The sequence below is a fragment of the Micromys minutus genome (assembly GCF_963924665.1).
Source record: "Micromys minutus genome assembly, chromosome: 30".
NCBI classification, from domain to species: domain Eukaryota; kingdom Metazoa; phylum Chordata; class Mammalia; order Rodentia; family Muridae; genus Micromys; species Micromys minutus.
Genome location: NC_137965.1, coordinates 23,241,757 through 23,260,445, shown reverse-complemented (window position 1 = coordinate 23,260,445; position 18,689 = coordinate 23,241,757). Strand labels below are relative to the sequence as shown.

General features: G+C 44.6%; 1 pseudogene across 1 annotated transcript; it reads left to right on the top strand.

Annotated features, from left to right (window-relative positions):
• Positions 1-13,549: 13,549 nt before the first annotated feature.
• Positions 13,550-17,166, top strand: LOC308439823 (condensin complex subunit 1-like; annotated as a pseudogene). The gene has a single exon. The product of its transcript is annotated as a condensin complex subunit 1-like (transcript).
• The last annotated feature ends 1,523 nt before the right edge of the window (positions 17,167-18,689 follow it).

Genomic DNA, 18,689 nt, shown 5'->3' with positions numbered 1-18,689 from the left:
AGTACAGCACACACAGCACACACAGCACATACAGTACAGCACACACATAGCACACACAGCATACACAGCACACACAGCACAGCACAGCACACACAGCACACACAGTACAGCACACACAGTACAGCACACACAGCACACACATAGCACACACAGCACACACAGTACAGCACACACAGTACAGCACACACAGTACAGCACACACAGCACACACAGCACAGCACACACAGCACACACAGCACACACAGCACAGCACACACAGCACACACAGTACAGCACACACATAGCACACACAGCACAGCACACATAGCACACACAGCACACACAGCACACACAGCACACACAGTACAGCGCACACAGCACACACAGTACAGCACACACATAGCACACACAGCACATACAGTACAGCACACACAGCACACACAGCACACACAGCACACACAGCACACACAGTACAGCACACACAGTACAGCACACACAGCACACACATAGCACACACAGCACACACAGTACAGCACACACAGTACAGCACACACAGCACACACAGCACAGCACACACAGCACACACAGCACACACAGCACAGCACACACAGCACACACAGCACACACAGTACAGCACACACAGCACACACAGCACAGCATACACATAGCACACACAGCACATACAGTACAGCACACACATAGCACACACAGCACACACAGCACACACAGTACAGCACACACAGCACACACAGCACATACAGTACATCACACACACAGCACACACAGCACACACAGCACACACAGCACACACAGCACAGCACACACAGCACACACAGCACAGCACACACAGCACACACAGCACAGCACACACAGCACACACAGCACAGCACACACAGCACACACAGCACACACAGCACAGCACACACAGCACACACAGCACACACAGCACACACAGTACAGCACACACATAGCACACACAGCACACACATAGCACACACAGCACACACAGCACAGCAAACACAGCACACACAGCACAGCACACACATAGCACACACAGCACATACAGTACAGCACACACAGCACACACAGCACACACAGCACAGCACACACAGCACACACAGTACAGCACACACATAGCACACACAGCACAGCACACATAGCACACACAGCACACACAGCACAGCACACACAGCACACACAGCACACACAGTACAGCACACACAGCACACACAGTACAGCACACACATAGCACACACAGCACATACAGTACAGCACACACAGCACACACAGCACACACAGCACACACAGCACACATAGCACACACACACACACACACACACACACACACACACACACAACACACACAGCGCAGCTCAGCACGGAACATACTGCCAATGCCCCTGTACTGCTCCACACAGGAAGGGGAGAGGGGATGACCACAGAGTGTATTCCAGATAAAGAAGGACTGACTTGAAAATCTCACCGTGACTAATAATCAGAAGACAGTGACTTTAAACCCCAAATGGCTGTTGAGTGCATCATCAGCTGAGGTTCGGGTGAGAAAGGAAGAAAGTGAGAAAGGAAGGAAGGGTAAGGTGTTTCTCTTCTTTGGTTTAGAGGAATTGCACACAAGTTGAACTGTTAAAGTGAATGGTCCAATGGTGTCTAGACTAGTACACAAGGCCCTGCAGACACTGCCTAGCTCTAAACCATTCATCACTCAGAAGGAAATACAGTGTCTCTTAAGCAGCCCCCCCCCTTTTTCCTCCCCTGGCAACCACTGTCTGGGTTGTGTCTCTGTGACCTGCTCTTTATGTAAGTCACATAGTGAGTGTTGCTGTGTTCGGCCCTTTACGCCTGGCTTCTGTCAAGTATGTCTCCATTTGTCTACTGAGTAGCTCCTTCTCCCTTTACATGGCAAAAATGTGCATGCAATCACACAGCAACATATTTGTCCATTCTTGGGTTAGTGGACATTGGCGCTGTTCCCACATCTGATCAATGTTAATGGTGCTGTCTGAACATTTGTGCCAGGGGATATTTTTTCCTTGGTTGAGGTGGCAAGGGTTCACAAAATGTGGCATGTAGTAGGTAACCCACTTATTTCCTGTGTGCTGGATCATCCTGAATTCCAGATATTCTTGTCTTCAGCTCCTAGGGGTTATGTGTATGCCACCACACCATGACCTTTAATGACTGTGGGAACCAGAACCAGGATCAGGAGGTGGTGAGGGAGACTGAGTCACAAACAGACTCCGCAGGCCACCATGGGGTGCAGATCCTGTATTGTGCAACAGCAAGCAGTTATTGTTGTTTGTTATTTTTTTATACAGCCTTTGGGCCAATGGGGAATTGACAGGCACTCTGGAGTAGCCAATCATTCGGCGACATTATGGGGAGGTACCAGACACCAGCACCCAGGGGGTGGGGGAGAGACTTTCTTAAAGATGGGGAAACAGCTAAGGACTGTCCCGTTCCGGGCCCATCCTGAGGTCTGACTAGGTGCTAGCATCTTCTATGTTGTGTAACATAGTATGCCAGCACATGTGCCGTTAGAGCGCTGAAGCCTCCTTCACTGTCTTTCAGGCCCCACCCAGGGGACCATGGTACCCACAGATGACGTTTTTAACTTTTCAGAAGGAATTTGCCACGGAGTAGAATTGTTAAATGATACAGTAATTCTCTGATTAATATAAGGAGACACCAATATTATATAAGGAGGCACCTTTTCCAGCCATTTTGTGCTATGCACTGAGGCATTGTGGGGAGGGGTCCACATCCTCTCTATTTCTATAATATTTGTAAACCCCCCTTTTTTCCCTCTTAATTTTAGCTTCCAATCAGTACAAGGCTGACTTCACTGTGGCTTTCATTTGTAGCTTCTCAGTCTCACAACAAAACAAAACAAAACAAAACAAAAACCATCCTTTTTTTCATTTCTTTTTATTAGAGACTCTCTGTATTTACATTTGAAATGTTATCCCCTCCCTCCACCCCCTCCACTTGTCTTCATGAAGGTTTACTAGCTTCTAATCACCCTCTCCACCCCAGTGCCTTGGCATTCTCCTACCTTGGGAAAACTTGCCCTCCCTGGACCAAGGCCTCTTCTCACATTGATGCCAGACACTGCTGTCTTCAGCTACACATGCAGCTGGAGCCATAGGTTTCTCAATGTGTGCTCAGTAGTTGGTGTTTTAGTCCACAGGAGTTGTGGAGGGTTTGGTTGGTTGATAATGTTGTTCTTCCCATGAGGTTGAAACCCATTTCAGCTCCTTCAGTCCTTTCTTTAGCACCTTCATTGGGGTCCCTATGTTCAGTCCAATGGTTACCTGCCAGCATGCTTAGCTTTATCTGTATGACTCTGACAGAGTCCCCGAGGAAGCATCTCTATCTGGTTCCTGCCAGTAAGTACTTCTTGGCATCAGCAACAGTGCTTGGATTTGGTGCGTGCATATGGGATGTATCCTCAGGTGAGGCAGCCTTTGAATGATCTTTTCTTCGATCCCTGTTCCTCTATTTGACCTTGTATTTCCTCCCATGAGTGTTTTGTTCTCACTTCTCAAAAGGACTGAGGCATCCACATTTTGACCTTTCTTCTTTTTGAACTACATAAGGTCAATTGTGAATTGTTTCTTGGGTATTCAAAGCTTTCTGGGGCTACTACTTGCTTATCAGTGAATGCCTACCATGTGTGTTCTTTTGTGACTGGGTTACCTCACTCAGGATGATAGTCTCTAGTTCCATCCATTTGTCTAGGAATTTCATAAAGTCATTGTTTCTAATAGCCGAGTAGTACTCCATTATTTAAATGTACCACAATTTCTGAATCCATTTCTCTGTTGAAGGACATCTGTGTTCTTTCCATCTTCTGGGTATTATAAATAAGGCTGCTATGAACATGGTGGAGCATTTATCTATGGTATAAGTTGGAGCATCTTTTGGATATATACCCAGGAGTGGAATAGCTTGGTCTTTGGGTATTACTATGTCCAATTTTCTGAGGAACCACCAGACTGATTTCCAGAGAAGTTGTACCAGCTTACAACTCCACCAACAGTGGGGGAGTGTTCCTGTTTCTCCACATCCTTGCCAGTGTCTGCTGTCATCTGAGGTTTTGATCTTAGCCATTCTGACTGGTGTGAGGTGGAATCTCAGGGTTGTTTTGATTTGCATTTCACTGATGACTAAGGATGTTAAGCATTTCATTAGGTGCTTCTCAGCCATTTGGTATTCCTCAGTTGAGAATACTTTGTTTTGCTCTGTACCCCATTTTTAATACGATTGTTTGATTCTCTAGAGTCTACTTTCTTGAGTTCTTTGTAAAATTGGATATTAGCCCTCTATCAGATGTAGGATTGATAAAGATCATTTCCCAATATGTTGGCTGTCATTTTGTCTTCTTGATAGCATCCTTAGCCTTTCAGAAACTTTGCAATTTCATGATGTCCTATTTGTTGATTCTTGATCTTAAAGCATAAGCCATTGGTGTTCTGTTCAAGAAATTTCCCCCAGTGCCCATGTGTTCTAAGCTCTTCCTCACTTTCTCTTGTAATAGTTTCAGTATACCTGGTTTTATGTGGAGGTCTTTGATCCACTTGCACTTGAGCTTTGTACAAGGAGAATAGAAAGGATCGATTTAAATTCTTCTGCATGCTTTTAGTTCAACGGCCATTTGAACTAAAAAAAACCATCCCTCAATATGCTTGTGTGACATTGAACATTTTAGTAATCATTTATTTTAGCCAACATCTTTCTTGTGATAGTTTTATGGCTTTAGTTATTACAGTTTGACCATTGTTTGATTTTGAATCAACTACTGTGTGTGGCTTGAGGCCAGTATCACTCACGGCAGGTGGAAACTCACCTTTCCCAGAACCATCTGTTGAAATGTCAAACTCTTAACCATCAACTGCCCTAAAAGCTTTGATGAAATCAACCAGTGTAACTTTATTTTTAAGCACGCAAGTTATGAGTGAAGTTTGTTTCCTTTTTCCCATTTTAGCCAGGAGAACAGAGTAAATAATATCATAACCGTGGAGAGAGAAGATTAGGTAGTTACTGTGATTGGGGGAAGAAGACAGGAGACAAAGGACAGAGGCACCCTAGTATGAGCATTCTGAGTGTAGCTCAGTCCTGAGCTAGACTTCATCAAACCTTCATCTTCTTGAAAGCTCTACACAACTTGCAGCTACCTGAATTTTCTTTTCACACCTTCAGTGGGTGTGGTCCTCAGGAGCAATTTTGCCATGCCCAAGAGAAATGGCAAGGTAGAAAGACAACTCTACCTGTCACTTCATCCACTCCTACCCTTTGGATATGTATGTACATGGGTGTGGTGACATAGGCAAGGGCAGATCTCACAGCCTCCCCTGAGACCAGAGGGCTCAGGGATGCTAGCAGCTTATCTGAGCACCTTGGACCATGGCCAGCTCTTAGAAAGGCATTTTCTACTCTGATTATCAGTGGTCCATCACCATCAGAGCTGGAACTTTGTCACATGTACAATGTGTGCCTGTGGCAGAACTCCCCTGACCAGGTAACCCTCCCAATCTGATGGTTTTTATTTAGAGTATTAATATCCTGCTGCAGGCTTTTGCTCTCACAGGTTTTTGTTTTGAATGAGAAGTTATTAAACACGGAGCTGATGGCAAACATCCACACAAACATATACCTTTAAATTTACTTGTGTTTAATAGAGTTTATGGATTTTTCTTCCAAAGAGTTCCTCCGTTTCTTTTATTATTCCAAATGGTCCATGACACCAATTTTGTTGTAAAAAATGTTTCATTTTACTGTAATGCTTTGGGTGGAAATAATTTCAAACCTACAGAAAAGTATATAACATATTGAATTTTATCAAGACATATCAATTGTTTGTATTCCATCCCATCTGGTTTATTTACCCTTCATTCTTTCAACAGACACTCATCGATGTGTATATTTGTATATTAAGCATTTGTGAATTATACTACATGTAACACACACACACACATATAATTTCATTTTCTGATAGAGAGCATGTGGCCTATATGATATGAGTCTATCTTTAAATACTTTAGATTTTATTTTCTAAGACATTCCCTTAAATAATCATAGTGCAATTATAAGAAGACAGGGTAATTAACACTGGGGCAGGTACCATATATACCTGGGAGTATACAGAACCTAAGATCATTACAAGGCAATGGAGAGTCTCTGGGTTGTTGCGGAGAGAACCCACTCCTCAGTCAATAAAGTCGTCTCCTATCTGTCTTCCCCACCCCAGACTCATCTGTGCCTCATTCATTTCTGTAATAATGATTTATGACTGTTTTATTAAATATCTCTCGGAGCAGATTGAATCACTCCACTGTTGATTGAAAATGAAAGTTTTCTTCCAAGAAATCTCCCAAAAGGCTTTAAACCAAGTATAGGAAATCAAACAAGTGAAAAGCTTCCCTTTGACCTAGGGTTCCCTGAGTTGTTAAATGGAGCCTTCACCAAGCCACACATCTCAGAGCCAGTCTTTGCGTCTTTCTCAATTGTATTAAAGAGCAGGAGAAAGCAGAAAATGTGTCGTAGAAATTAGAAAACAATGAAGGCTTAAAAATAGCCGCCAGTGTGATTCAGGTAAGAAGTCAAACATGGGTAATTGAGACAAAATAAAATTAGTGGTTCCAGATGGTGTTAGACTCAGCAAGGGAGCCGATGGAACTCAGGAACTTGTATTTGGTGTCCAAAATAGAGACCTGGGAAGGCTCCAGAAGATCAGAAAATAGAAATAGGAAACATCTTTTCAAAACTGAAAGAATTGCCAATTATGGTAATTATCCTAAATGTGTAGTTCTTGCTAATTTAGTAGGAAATAGTAAGATAAGATAGCTCATCTATCCGGAGTCAGCTGATGTAATTAAAGTAATACAGTTCTCAAGACTGGTGATGGTTCTAAAGCCCATTTTGTTTTCCCTGTCACCATTTGCTCTGCAAATGTCATTGTCATCATTTATGCTTCGCCTCTGCTTTCTTCCGTCAACACACCATTTCTCATCTGCGATGGCTGGGTTTAACTGTCAACGTGAGATAGCCTGGAATCACGTGGGAAGAAAGTCTCCTCCTCGTGAAATTGCCTTATCGAGATCAGGTGGCCTTGCGCACACATCGGTGGACTGTCTTGATTGCCCAATCACTGCGGAGAAGACCCAGCCCACAGTGGGCGGCGCCATTCCCGCGGGGATTGGATTACTTAATCACTGGTGAGCAGACCCAGGCCTGCAGGATCCTGGGTCGTACCAGTGTAGCGTGACAGCTGAACACCACAGGTGAGCGAGCATGCAATCACTTTTCTCTACTCTTGACTCTGGATGTGGTCTGAGAAGCTGCCGCAAGTTCTTGCTTTGAGTTCCCTGCTATGGTAAACGAGTACCCGGAACTATAAACTAAAAGCAAACAAAACCCCTTTCTTCTAAGTCACTTTTCGTAATCAGTCCTTCAGGAGATGGCACCGCCCACTGTGGTCTGAGTCTTCTCATCAGTGACTGAGCAATCAAGACAGTCCATAGACATGCGCACAAGACCACCTGACCTCGATAAGGCGATGTCAGTATCCTAGGCGGTGGCCCATTGGACTTCTGACTTAATCTAATCCTGGAAACCCTTTGCTTTAGCTAGCGTTCTAGAGACTCTTGCACTCCTGTCTGCTCTGTGAAAACTCCGTGGGGCTCAGTCACTAGCACCCACTACACTGAGGTTTTCTAGTGGCAGGATCCGGTATGGCCCAGAGAATTCTGGTTCATTTTCAGTTTTGATATCCTTTCCCCCCTTTTCTTCTCCTCCTTCCCCTTCTCCTCCTCCTTTTTTCTCCTCCTTCTTCCTCTTCCTCCTCCTCCTCTTCCTCCCTCTCCTCCACTTCCTCCTCCTCCTCCTCCGTCTTTAACAATACCGTTAAATAGTCAAGTACACTAGGAAGTTGCTGTTTTAAAATGAAGATAATGGTCTTTCTTGACTATAGAGTGCTTTGGGAGTTTTCACAGCTAATATGCATACAGAACCCTCTAGCCAGACCCACAGCGTGGAGAATGCAGCCTGCTGTTTGTCCACAGGTTGTTTCTCTGAAATATGACACCCGTGCCTGTTGAGAAGTACCTGTTGTACTTTGGGAACCAAAATTCCCAGAAAGAAGCTACATCTTCCATTGAGCCTTCTACAGGGCTGATTGACTTGGGAAATCTAAATTCCAGAGCCAGATTATCTTGAGTCATCTTTATCACAGTACTCTTCTGTTGTTTTATCTGGCATAACATCTTTAGGTAAAGGAATTAGGTAAATAAATTCTTTGGAGTGTCCAGATATTTGGTACCCACCAATCAAAAGGCCACAAATGCCTGAGTCAGACAAAGTTTCCATTGTGTTGCTGGACCCGCCTACTTAATAATTTCAGTCCAACTTCTTAAAAGGTGTCCTGACCTGCAATGTTCTTTGTTCTATTACTGTGAAAAACTTCATTTATCTGTCACCACATTGGAACAGATAATTCGGGGAACCCAAATCTGTGATCCTGAGCCATGGACACTCAGATTTGGCTGTACAATCTCTTACCTATTTTGACCTGTGGGGTGTGTGTGTGTGTGTGTGTGTGTGTGTGTGTGTGTGTGTGTGTGTGTACAGTAGTGGGAGCTAATGTTGGGTTCCAGGAATGACCCACTTTTCATGGGAGGAAAACTTGATGGGAAGAGAGGTATCAGCATGGGCTCATTAAGTTCCAGCTGTCTGATGTTAGCCCCTCAGTTGGATTTTTGGGAGATCTTTTCAAGACTTTCTCAGATTTGCATGGTTTGGTCAATGGTCCACCTCTTTATTCTGGTCTGGTTGTTTAAAGATCCCATTTGGTAAATTATAACTCCTCCTCTCCCTTCCCCTCCACCCTGTCTAGAATAAAAATGTGTGGTTTATGTACCCACTTTGTTTGGTTTGGAAACATGTTGCTTTTTGACATTCAGTTTGCATTTTCTTTGCTCTTAGACCTCTAAAGGCATTTTATTTTGTTAAGTTTGATTCTCTGGACATTCCTTCTGCATCTAATCTAAGGATAAAAGAAACACTTGAAGACAAAAACAACAACAACAACAAAAACAAACAAAAAACAGGAAAAATCTACAAAACTAACCAAAAATCCCCAAATAAACAAAAAACCCAAAACAATAACAACAACAAAAAACACATAGATGTGTGATATTCCAGCAGGTTTTATGTTTGATCAGTGTGTTAATTCAACTTGCAAGAGTTAAAAAAAATAGGAAAGCCTAAAAATGAGTTTACTTTATGTTTCTTTCAATGGTGAACATTTATTATTTCTAAATTGCTTTATTTTGCATGTTTAACTAAAGCCTTTGCCAATGCTACAAACCAAAAACCAAGAATGGGCAGCCTGCTTTAATTGGGATATAAAATCATCCCTTAAAAGGGAAACCACTGAACTGAACAAGAACATCCACATTCACACATTAGTTAAAATGGAGTATAAAAATGAAACAATAAATTATTTTCTAAAACTAGCCATTTGCTTAGCTGACCTCATCTCCTCTGTCTTCATAGCCTAACAGACAGAACCAGAAAGGAAAGAACATCGAGGTCTATTTTCCGATAACTAAGGGAGAGATGGGGATGTGGATTCTTTAAATGCTACTCGGGACTCTGTAGAGGATCATGTTTGTATTCCGCATTAGGACATACAAGACAGCTTCGAGCAATGCCTTTCTGATGTCACCCAGAAAAGCAGCATAGCTCATTACCATCCATGTTTACTTGGTACAGAGTGGCTTCTCAGTCACAGCAGCTGTTAGCCAACCCTCGGAGTACAGGATCAATGTGGTCCTGCTACCCCTCCCGTCTTCCCCAGGAAGGAAACACACTTCCTTATTGGGCCACTAATTCTTTTTATCTTTCTTATGTGAGAAGATACAGGGAAGTAAACAGGGGAAGAAAAACGGAGGCTCTTCTCACACACACCTTGCTCACAGCAAGTCTTTGGAGGCAAGTGTGTGTAGATTAGAAGGTGAACACATGCTGTATTCTAGAAGCTCACAGGAAGGCTTTGTGAGGAAGCAACATGGGTGCTAGACTTTGAAGCCGAGACTCTAGATTGATGAGAGAGCACTTTAGGTGAAGATTATGGTAGGTGGATGGCATAGAAGGAAGGTGGCTGTGAGTAGCCCTTAAAAATACAGGAAGGGAGAAAGAAAAGAGAGAGGGAGGAAAGGAGGGAGAGAGGGAGGGAGGGAGGGAGCGAGAGAGAGAGAGAGAGAGAGAGAGAGAGAGAGAGAGAGAGAGAGAGAGAGAGAGAATATGGAGGCCAGAGATCAAGTTTAGATATCTTTGCTCAGACATTTTCCACCTTGTGTTTTGAAGTGGGGCTTTTATTAGAATCAGAGGTGTGTTGTCCTGTGAGGCTGGCTGTCTAGTAATCTTAGAGATCTACCATTCTCTGCTTTGCCCAGCCCCCAGGCCCTACCCTAGAACTGGGTTATAAGCATGGATCAGGACTTCTGTCTTTTTATATGGGTCCTGGGGATGGAATTTAGTTCCTCATGCATATGGGGCAAGCACTTGAGCAACTTAGACATCTTTCTAGCTTGCTTTTAAAAGACACAGCGGTGTTATTTTCTGCCTTGACCCTTTTCCCTTTGTGGAACTTGGTGACCTGGAATAAGGAGGCAGACAGTGCATTTATAGTAGGGTTGCCTCTTGCTGTTCAGGAGACATGACTGTGCCTATGAAACCCTTCATGATTTTTTCTTTCCACCCTCTCCACCGCAGCCTCGGTGTAGGTGGAATCTGTTCCTTAAAAGCCTGTTTCGGAGGTGACCGCTGCCCATACATTTCCTGGCTCAGGCTACCACAGGGAGGATATTCTGGGCCTGGATTTGTTTAAAACCAGAAAATGAGAATAGAATAAAAGGAGCTCATGTATGAATCTGTCCAACTGCAGTTTTCATGGCTAGCAAAAATGGATTCAACGTCTCACATCTCTGAAGCTAGAGATGCTTGTGTTGTTAGAGTCAACAACGTCCAGCACCTTCTAAGGTGCTCCATCTCAGTGGAGAAGTAGCCACAGCATGCACATTCTTGATTGCACGTTTTGGTGGAGGGAAGGGTGCCTAGCAACCTCTTCCATCTGCACAGAGCTTTGCATGCTTTCTGCGAACTCTCAAATTTGCCCAAGGGTTGGACCTGAGCTTAGAGTGTGTACGTGTTTCTATTTGAATTATTTAAATTTCCAAGAAGTTAACTTTTAGCTCTCGGTGAATTTAAATGACAACAAAAACCATCTCGCTAAGAGTCGGTGCCCCACGCTGGGGCGATGTGCACCTTGTTCATGTAGTATGGGCATCCCTGTGCCCCTGAGCTCCTGTGGGTGAGATGCACTTGTGGGATCTGCAGCAGCTGGTGCTAATCCACTGATGGAGAGATGTGACTGGTGAGCTGGGAGACATGTCTGCGGTAGTAGCTGATTATCTGCCTTTCCTTTGGAAACTGGGCACCGATTGCCACTCCCCGTGATGGTGTGCAGCTGTGCTCATTATCAGCATGTGTCTCTCATTTAAGAAACGAAATTGCCAGCTGGAAATGACACTTTCTGGTGACCCCCAATGACCTGAGTCATCCCCAGGTTTCATATGGCAGGAGAGGGAACCAACTTTACAAGCAATTCTCTGACTTCCATGTGTGCACTATGGTGTGTGTGTGTGTATGCGCATGAATGTGTGTAAATGAGTATGTATATATATATGTGTGTGTATGTATGTTATATGTATATATGTTCATGTATGCATGTGTGTGTATGTGTGTTATATATGTGCTTATATGTGTGTATGTGTGTGCATGCATGTATACCATTAATACATGAACATAAAAAGACCATGGATATCTAACAAAGGAAAATTTTCCCCTTTATTTATTTACCATATCAGTAAGAATAAATGCTATCATTCCTTAACAACAACAAAATCTGTCTTAGTGGGTGCCTCTTGTATGTGCAGAGGCCAGAAGTGTTAGTTGCAGGCACGTGTGCGCTTTCTGAAATGGGTGCTGGGAAATGAACATGGGTCCTCTGGAAGAGCACAGGTACTCTCCACTGTGGAGCCTTCCTCCCAACCCTCTAATTACATAAGTCTGAAAACAAACTACTGCTTTTTTAACTAATGGTATCCACAACAGCATCATTGGCGGGACATAGGTTGTAACCTCTCAGAATTAGGTTTCATATCTTTCACAAGAATAAAAATCTCTCGGTGTGCGCAGCAGCTTCCAATTTGTGCTTTGTTTCTTGTTTTTATTTTAAAACCCTGGTGTAAAGAGATTTAAAGTAAGATGATGGTAAAATAAGAGGTGCTGGGACCCGCACCAAAGTCAATGTGGAAACTCTGTTTACTTATTTATTGGCGTTTTTCCTTGAGGCCTGTGGGAAGAAGTAATTGTGTAGAAAGGTATTAAGCTGATGCAGCAGGCTTGGGGAGAACCATTCAGATCCAGAGGCAGGCTGCCCAGCAGTGTGGTGTGACCCACATTTTCCTCTGCTGGCCCTTAGAGCAGATCTGTGTGAGTCACATTTGAAAGACCACTAACGCTATTCCCTCCTGTGGCCGATGTAGTGAGTGTTTGGATACCCAATGTTAAAACTGTGATGATTCTGCTCGTGTTCCGAACCCTTAGACATCCAGTGTCTATAGATTTTAAGTTCACTGTGGCTACATGCCTCCTCCAGCCAAACAGTTCAAACAATTCAGGGTTTCTTAGGCCTCCTAAAACCTTTATCTTAACACACAAATCAGGACCCTTTAAAAGGTTAAAACTTGTCTGAAGAGAGGGAATAAGTGTGGATTGTCAAATGTTTCTGTTGAACAACATACAGACATATTCAGGCAGCATCCACCCACTCATTCACCCACCTTTCCCCCCATTCATCCATCCACAGATACATTTAACTATCTCTTCATTCACGTATTCATTCACCCATTCACCCATCCATTCCTGCCTTTACCATCCGTCCATTCATCCATGCATTTGGCCACCCATTTCACTTTCTAGCCATCTACCCATCAGCTGACCCATCTGTGCACTGATCTGTCCAACCATCATCTATTCACCCACTCATCCCTTTACTTAATTGTATGTCAATCTATTCGCCCATTCAACCCACCCACTGGCCTATCCTGCAAATCCTCTCATCCATTGCCTGTTCATCCATCTGTCTGTCCATCCACTCACCTATTATTTACATCGATTCACACATTCATTCTCTCATGGTTTCACATCTATCCACATATCCACCCATCTACCTATACATCTACTCTGCGGTTTCATGCCTCTGTCTGTTCATCCATCCACAATCTACCCACTTGCCACATTACTTTATATTAAAAAAAAAATTGAAGGGAGCTGCCGGCTCTGTGAGTGTGACATCTGACCCCAAGTACATCTTGCTGTTTGGCACATATTGTACCCTAGTGTTTTCTTCCTTCTTTTTCAGTGGGGGGTGTGTGTCTCTGGTTGAAAAAGCAGAGGGTGAGGGGTGTTTAGGTGTCGAGGTGAACCAATGGGAGAAAGAAGTCTCCCCCACAACTTTGAATTCCACCTGCCCTTTTCTCCAGAGGAGTTGCTGAAAAGTGGAGGCGGGAGTCAGTATGTTGATCAGGAGGTGTTGCCCATCAAGCATCTTTCATCCAGCTGAGAGCATTTCAGTCTGCCTTCCGAGCTCAGGGACCCCTCGGTATACTGGAGCACTTTGATATAATCTACACCATTTTACATCACTTTCAAAGTATAGAGTCTGGCCTCAAGGAAGACACCCTGGAATTCATGATGAAAGTGGTATCCTGCCACTCCTGGGAACTGTCATCTATCTTGGATGATGCAGCTTTGAGTGGATTAGATAAAAGTGCCCACCTAAATGCCCTCAGAATGAACTGCTATGCCCTGCTATGCCTCTTGGACTCCTTTGAGAATATGACCAGCTGGACTAGCCTCATTGACCTGGACGTTGGTGGGAAGGGTAAGAAATCCCGGGCCAAAGCAGCCTTTGCCTTTGTCTGGGAGAAAGAGGGGCAACCAGTTCTTTAGCTTTTAACGCAGCTGCTTTAGCTGGACATTCGTCACCTATGAAACTACTCAGTCACTGAAGAAGAATTTGTCAGTTTGGTTACTGGCTGTCACTACCACCTTTTGGAGAATCCCACCATTAGTCACCAGAAGAACTGCCCCACCAAGGAGGCCAGAGCACACATACCTGTACCTGCTCGGGGTGGCCTTGGTCTGCTAGAACCATATGCTCAGCGTGACAGTGAAGACCATCCAGATGTAGTACTTTGAGCACCTGCCTTCTGTACTAGTGGCAGTTGTGAGTCCGTGGGCAACGGATTACGGAATGAAAAGAATAGTGGAACTGAGTTGAGGCATAACAGGGGTCAAGGGCTTTGCTGCTTTCCTCACTGAGCTAGCAGAGCAAACCCCAACTGTCCTGATGTCCAGCATGTGCATTTTGCTAGATCATCTGGATGGAGAGAATTATATGATGCGCAATGCTGTGTTAGCAGCTATGACCGAGATGGAACTGCAGGTTCTAAATGGTGACCAGCTAGAAGAATCAGCTTGAGAAACCAGAGATCAGTTCTTGGACAGCTTGCAAGCTCATGACCATGATGTGAATCACTTTGTTCACAGCCATGGTTTGCAGCTCTTTACCTGTATTGTCCAGCTGAAGGCGCTCCCCCTGACCCATTTCCAGGCAGTGGTGGCCTTAGCAATGGGATGTCTGGCAGACAAGAAAACGCCATTCAGCTGCTGGCCAGCTTTCTAGCCAACAACCCCTTTTCCTTCAAGCGTGGTGATACTGATCTTGGTGGACCACTGCAGAAGGAGATTCAGAAAGTACAAGAGATGAGAGCTCAAAGGGGGGGAACCGCAGCTGCACCTGCAGCACTAGACCCAGAGGAGGAGTGGGAAGCCATGTTGCCAGAATTGAAGTCTACCCTGCAGCAGCTTCTGAAGCTTCCCCAAGAAGAGGTAGATCAACCAATTGCTGACACAGAGACTTCAGAGGAGGTGAAAGGATGCATCCACCAACTGCTTGCCAAACTAGTTACAACACGTTATTTATTATTCTCACTCAGGAAGCAACCAATCCCTTCCAGGAGTCTGAACCCTCCAGTTACACGGAGTCAGAGGAGAACTGCTTCCTGAATATCTTAAAATCATCTTCAAAAGGCCCTGCAGCTTCTACACAGGAGTCTCATGGGGACACAGAACCAGGGATAACTGACCATAAAGACTCTCCCAGTGTGCCCACTGAGTTGAGGGATCTCAGAGGAAAGGTGAGCTGGTGAAGCAGGAGGTGCTGGTATAGTACCTTCAGGATGCCTACAGATTCTCCCAGAAGATCACAAAAGCCATCAGCATCATCAGCAAAACGATGTATGGGAACACAACTACAGCGGTGCAGGAGTTGACTGAGTTCTTTGTGATGCAATTACAATTTGGGGCACCCCATACCCTGTTTGGGGTACACTAAATGCTGCCTCTCATCTGGGCTAAGAAGCCTGGTGTCTAGGAAGCTGTGCTTTATGCCAACTATACCTCAACCAGAAAGGGACTCGGATAGAGCCACGGTGCAGATTTGATTGAGAACCTCTGGTTGTTGTTAGTGGATGCCTCTGTCAGGATCATTCAGTGTCTTGAAGAAATTCTTTGAGTTTGTACAGAAGGATGAGATAAAGCCAGCAGTGATCCAACTGCTACGGGAACGGGCAACCCAGAAGGTCCCATCCTCTCCTCGGTCATGCTTCTCAGCAGGAGGTAAACCAGGAACTGTAGGAAGCAACTCAGACACCCTGGTGAGGGTTGGGCTGGATGAGAAGTTTCCACAGGACTACAGGCTGGCCCAGCAGGTGTGCATTGCCATGGCCAACATCTCGGACAGGATGAAGCCTTCCCATTGGCAGAGGGCCCTGAAGTGATCTGTGCCCAGATGTTGCAAGGCTGTGCAAAGCAAGCCTTGGAGAAGCTTGGGAAGAATGCCACTGAAGCGGACCCCACATTCCTGCTGATGAACCTGCTCTCCCTGGCTGGGGATGTGGCTCTTCAGCTGCTGGTCCATTTGGAACAGGGAGTGAGTGGAGAGCTGGGCTGGCGCAGCAAGTTCTTCGAGAGGAGCAGGAACACAGGACCAGGGCCCCAAGAAGACTTACAAGCTCTGAAACAACAATGGAGGAAGAACGGGGCTGGTGGGGGCCACTGCTGAGAACACAGGCTCAGCTCATCTGTAGCATCTCTGAGAAGGAGCTGTTGGATACTTAAAGTCTGCAACAATCCTGGCTTATACAGCAACCCAGAGCTCTCTGCAGCTGCTTCGCTGGCCCTGGGCAAGCTCTACATGATCAGTGCCCCTTTCTGTGACTCCGGGCTCCGTCTTCTATTCACCATACTTGAGAAGTCTTCATTCCCCACTGTGCGGTCTAACCTCATGGTTGCCACTGGGGATCTGGCTATTCGCTTCCCTAACCTGGTGGATCCCTGGACTCCTCATCTGTTTGCCTGCCTAGGTAGGGAGGACAGCGGGGCTGGTGATGACGCACCTGATCCTGAAGGACATGGTAAAGGGCAAGTGAGCGAGATGGCCGTGCTGCTCACCGACCCTGTACCTCTGATGGCTGCCCTGGCCGAGAATTGCTTCAATGAGCTTTTCCCACAAGGGCAAGGCAGTGTATAATCTCCTCTCTGATATCATCAGTCGCCTGTCAGACCCAGAGGGCGGAGCGGAGGAGGAGCCCTTCCACACCATCATGATGCAGCTCCTCTCCTACATCACCAGGGACAAACAGACCGAGAGCTTGGTTGAAAAGTTGTGTCAGCAGTTTCACACAGCCCAAACTGAGCGTCAGTACTGGGATCTGACCTACTGTGTGTCCTAGCTGCCCCTCACAGAGCAAGGTCTCCATAAGATACTGGGCAGCTTTGATTGCTTTGGCAAAAAGTTGTTAGATGAGTCGGTCTTCAGTGATTTTTTTTTTTTTTTTTTTTTTTTTGTCAGTTATGGGCAGGACAAAGCCTGAGGGAAAGGCTACAATAGACAAATTTGAGCAGAAGCTTCGTGCCTGTCATACCAGAGGCATGGATGGAATAGAAGAGTTTGAAACTGGCCCAGGAGGTAGCCAGTGAGCCCTGTGTGCCAAGAAACCTTCCACTGTCTCAAGTGTACAGCCTCTGACTTCTGTAGACTCAGACAATGACTTTGTTACACCTAAGCCTTGAGGAGCCAAATTCCATCGTCCAAATACTCAGCAACGCCAGTACCAGAGGAGAGTCAAAGTGCTGTGCAAGGTATCTTACTGGATGATCTTGAATTCACTATCCCCTCCCCCTTGTGAAAATGCTTGTTGCCTCCTCGTGTAAATGGTCTTTGTGCTCAAGGTCTTTCTCTTAGAGCCCCTTTCTGCTGCTTTCTATTTCCAAGAGCCAGAACCCATTCACCATGGTTTCTAATAAATACACAATTTTTATATACTTAAGAAAATTAAAATATTTTATACTGAATTTTTAAAAACAATTTTGGTGCGAAGATAAACAAAGCAATTCTTCTAGTTTTATGGAAAGATAAACATAAACATAGAATCATAACAATTTAAACCTGCATATATACATGTGTAAGAACTTGGCAGCCAGAGGTAAGATCAGTTAATACTTTCTCTATCGCCCTTTTCAAAAATGTAAAGGAATTATTATTCACGGATCATAGGAAAACCTGACTATACTTGCAGAACCTAGGCATCTGTTACTTTATAAATCCAGGCAATGGAAACCTTTATGTCCATAGAGACATGAGGGTTTTAACTTCGATCTGAAGGCTATAATAATCCCATGAATGAAAGGAATAGCTGAGTGTGGCAACACATACTTCTAAATCTAGAAGTTAGGGTGCAGAGAGAGAAGTGTTGTTGTGAGCCTGAAATCGACTGGAGTATATTAGACCAGACTAGCCTGTTCTACATAGAGAATTCTACACCATCCAGGCCATATAACAAGACTTTGTTGTTCTCCAAAACTTGATAGAAATATAAAAAATTATTTAGCATTTAGCTTTGAAAATATAGGGTCTCTATGACATTCAGAGAGCTGTGTTGATTGAGAACGTATGACGTTAGGAAGTAGCAATGTTAACTCCATTCCCAAGATAGCAAGCGATTCAAAGATAAGCCTTTGGAAGAGAAATTTTATTCCCAAAACAGAACCTACAGCTTTGAGATGAGTTCCATATTAGAAAACCTTCTGTGAATGTTTTTTTTTTTTCCTTTTTCTTTTTCATGGAAGTGGCATCTTGTGACACTGTTAGCGGCGAAGTGCACAGAGCCCCCTTTTAAGATAAACATGTGTTCTTTTTCCAGAGAGAGGATGCCACTATTCTGTTCCATAGACAACCTTGCCATTCTGTAGGCCTTCAGAGAGAATGGAATGTGACGGGTCGTGAAATGGCAGCTCCGCGCTAAGTCTCTGGTTCTAATTATTTCCCACAGTTATTTATGGCAGAGCAGAGTGAACCGGCTCCAGGAACTGTGATGGTTGCTTCCAAAGTTCAATCGTGGCATCTCAGTTCTGGTAAGTAAGCTATGTCAGTTTATTGTCAGGCTGTAGCCGTTGGGCTTCAAAACTAACCAAAATTCGGAAATAGAATAGAAATCACATAA